Raw genomic sequence first — 4,008 nt, 5'->3', positions numbered from 1 at the left:
CTACACACAAGGATTTTTACAAGGACCATTTTTTACAACACTGATTTTTACAAGAACTAGAACCGTTCTCTTTCAGTTTGAAGGATGTGAGTCCTCTGTGATCCTTGATTGTTCATCTCATTTCCCTAGATATTCTTGTAAGATGTGTGTGTGTGTGTGTGTGTGTATAATTTTAGAGAGGAGAGAGAGAGAGAGAGAGAGAGAGAGAGAGAGAGAGAGAGAGAAAGAGAAGGGGGAGGAGCAGGAAGCATCAACTCCCATAGGTGCCTTGACAGGGCAAGTCCAGCGTTTTGCACCAGCAACCTCAGCTTTCCAGGTCAACGCTTTATGGACTGCACCACCACAGGTCAGGCCTATTTATATACAGTATTTTTACAAATTGATTTGAAGGAGAGAGAGAGAGAGAGAAGCGTCGATTTGTTGTCCCACTCATTTATGATTGACTCTTGTATGTGTCCTGACCAGGGATGGAACCAGAAACCTTGGCATTATGGGGATGATTCTAACCAACTGAGCGACCCGGCCAGGGCCAGCTTTATACTGTTTTATTTACTCTGACTACATATTGAAACTATTTTGCATATGAAGTAGGAGGGAAGTCCATGTGTACTTTCTTCTTGACGGACTGCCTGTTTGCGTGGACACCATTGTTGCATAAAAATACCAGCAACAGCACCAGGCCCCACTTACGGAGTCTCTAACTACACGCACTTCTTTTTTTTTTTTTTTAAGAATTTACTCATTTTAGAGAGGAGAGAGAGAGAGACAGAGAGAGAGAGAAGTGGGGAGGAGCAGGAACAGTCAGTTCCCGTATGTGCCTTGACCAGGCAAGCCCAGGGTTTCGAACTGGTGACCTCAGCATTCCAGGTCAATGCTTTATGTACTGCACCACCACAGGTCAGGCTACGCGCACTTTTAATGTGCGTGCTCATTCGATCCTCACAGCCAGCTTCGGGGGGAAGAAACCATTATTCTCCCCATTTTACAGATGAGAAAACTGAAGCACAGAGAGGTGAAGCACTGGCCCAAGGTCAGCCCAGCCAGTGAGAAGACAGAGCCGGGTGTCCCCCCGAGAGGCACCCAACTGACCTGAGCCTTCCCCTCGCGGAGGCTCAGACCCCTTCCGCCTGACCCCTGCCCTTCAGGGTTTCAGACGGGTTGCCTCCCTGCGGAAGGTTGCTGCCCGAAAATTCTTTTAATCTCTCCGGAATCTGAAGTTAGGCCTCCTTTCTCATTCCTCATCTTGTTTATTTCCGCTGCCTTGTGTGTGGGTTTTTTTGTGCTTTGGTTTTGTTTTTTTTCTCCACCAAGGAAAATGCAAGTCATGATGAGCTGGGGTTTTCCTGTCCAGGGTTTGCAAAGACCTATGCACACTTATCTCTTCTAATACAGATGTGAAGGGAAAGGCAGGTTTGGTTATGGACTTTATTCATTTCTGTGACCTTTATCAAGTCCTGCTGCGGACTTTCTTTCGGTACTTAGAACTGAGTATGTAGGTTTTGTGTGTGTGTGGGGGGGGGGGTTGTTTGTTTTGTTTTGTTAATACTGAAAGCATTTCATTTTCCACCAAATTCTGTCTTGCTATGTCCCGCAGAGGTTTGGGAATGAGGCACTCTTATTGTCATTGCTCTCTCGATAGTTTTTTATTTAATTTCCTTCTCTTGGCTTTTTTTGGACTCCTGGCTTAAGATCAAGTGTAATTTAATTTCCGTCTTGATGTCCTCCTTAAATCTAAGTGTTTTCTAGAAGTGTGTCTCCTAACGTCCAAGTCGTCCACATTATATCGCTCACGCCTTTCTCATTTATTACCAGTTTTATCAGGTGGTGATACAAATACGGCCTTTCCTCTACTTTTCTGTGCTGGTTAGGGTTTTCTTGGTGGTCAAAGGTATCATTATTTTTTGTAGCATTTCCCGGGGACACATGAATCATAAGATGTGTGTTTACAATATGCGTTTATAAAGTCAATAAAAAAATTTTTTTAAAAAGAAGAAAACAACAATTGAGGGAATAAAAAGATATGTTTTCTGCCTTGGCTGGATAGCTCAGTTGGTTAGGGCATCGTCCCAAAGAATGGAGGGTGCTGGTTTGATCCCTGGTCAGGGTACAGAGAGGAACAGGCTGATGTTCCTCTCTCTCTCTCTCTCTCTCTCTCTCTCTCTCCCCCTTCCTGTATCTAAAGTCAATCAATAATTTATTTTTTTTTAAGATACATGTTGGCCCTGGCCGGTTGGCTCAGCGGTAGAGTGTCGGCCTGGCGTGCGGGGGACCCGGGTTCGATTCCCGGCCAGGGCACACAGGAGAAGCGCCCATCTGCTTCTCCACCCCCCCCTTCCTTCCTCTCTCTCTCTTCCCCTCCCGCAGCCAAGGCAATATCAAATCTTAAAATAAAAAATAATAATAATAATAAAAAAAGATACATGTTTTCTGTTCACAGATGTAAGAATCTCCACCTAGTTGGTCAAATTTATTATTTTTTTTAAAAGAACATAGGTAAGTCAAATGGATTGATTAGTCCTCTGTATCGTTCTTTTTCACCTCATCTGGTCTGCTTCAGAGAGACGTGTGGTGGGCCCTCTCCTTGCAGGCCAGTTCTCTGGCCTTGTGTATTGAACCACCATCTTTGTGTTGTTCATACAGGCTCATGACTGATCTACTTTAAAAGTTCTGCTTTGCTCCTTCATGTCCCGTGCTTGGCCCTTAAAGTCCACCCGCCTGGTGCGGGCAGGGCCGGAGAGCACCGTCTTCGCCTTTCTCACCGAGAGCCCACACACCTAATCCTTTCCGGCCTTTCTCCGCCGAGCTGCTGGGTGAGCACTTCTCGCCAGGAGCGCGGAGCCGGGTGTGTTGTGTTTGCCTCCTCTTGTTGCAGCACAGTGACCGGAACGCTCGTATCACTCTTCCCGCTCCTGTGTGGTCGCTCGCCGCCTGCCCGGGCCCCTTGTCCTTCCTCTCAGGTGGTCTGACGCTTCCTCCCTCTCCCTGTTCACCTGACCCCCTGGCGTCCACCGCCCCCCAACTTCCTGCCCTCAGAGTCAGACGCTTGTCCCTCTCACAACTGTTTGAAAGCAAAACGCCAACTCATCCTCCTGGGGGGCTGCTCTGCCTCTCCTCCCCCGAGAGAAGGGGGGGCTCTCGGACGCCTTCTCCCTCTCTGGTCCCCACTGTCCCCGCCGCAGGCAGGCCGCGGCTGTGACTGAGGCCAGGTCGGTCTTCCTTTCACCCTCCCCTCCCCCGAGGGCGTCTGCACCTGGTGTCATTTCCTCTCCCATCAGGAGAGTTCAGTACTTTCAATTCTAGATTAGTATTTGGACCAAGGGACATCTGAATACAACATGGCCTTTTAAATTTGTTTTCAATTACTGCCTGCAACTGGGCCTCATCAGATGTTTATTTTCTGTTCCTTCGAACATTCCAAGCCGGGCCCATCACTTCCTGCTCAGTTTCCCCATGTCACAGGCTCGGTCCAGAGGAGTCGCACGCTTTGAACCCAGTCTGGCAGGGCAACTCCAAGGAAGGGGGCGGGGTTCCACTCTCCCTCCGCACCTCATGTCCCCTGGGCCCCCCCCCCCCCGGTATAGGGTTGTGCGGGGAAAGGGGGGGCTATAGAAAAATAGACGAAGGCAAAGTCTTTTTACGTCCCTGGTGCCCCGCTGGCCTCTGTGGGCAGATGCTGAACCAGCTCGCGGGGTGGGGGGTGGGGGGACCCTGCAGCCCTGGGACTGCGCGTCCCCTGGTTCCGCCCGCACCCTCACGGCACCTTTCATGTGGGGCCCCCTCACCTGGCAGGCAGCGGCCCTGGTATCGACAAGATGTCCACCACCCCCCTCCCTCCCAGCGTCCTGAGGGCAGGAAGCGTGGGAAACTCGCATCCCCATTGGGCCACATGAGGGCGTGGCCCCCACCCCGCCCCCAGGTCAAGTCTGCCGCAGGCGGAGATGCCCCACCTGGCCCTGTACCCCGATCTCCATCGGTGCCTCTCTCGGAGTCCCCCTGTGCTGGCTGCAG

This window comes from Saccopteryx bilineata, chromosome 2 (genome assembly GCF_036850765.1).
Source record: "Saccopteryx bilineata isolate mSacBil1 chromosome 2, mSacBil1_pri_phased_curated, whole genome shotgun sequence".
NCBI classification, from domain to species: domain Eukaryota; kingdom Metazoa; phylum Chordata; class Mammalia; order Chiroptera; family Emballonuridae; genus Saccopteryx; species Saccopteryx bilineata.
This window is presented reverse-complemented; position numbering follows the sequence as displayed.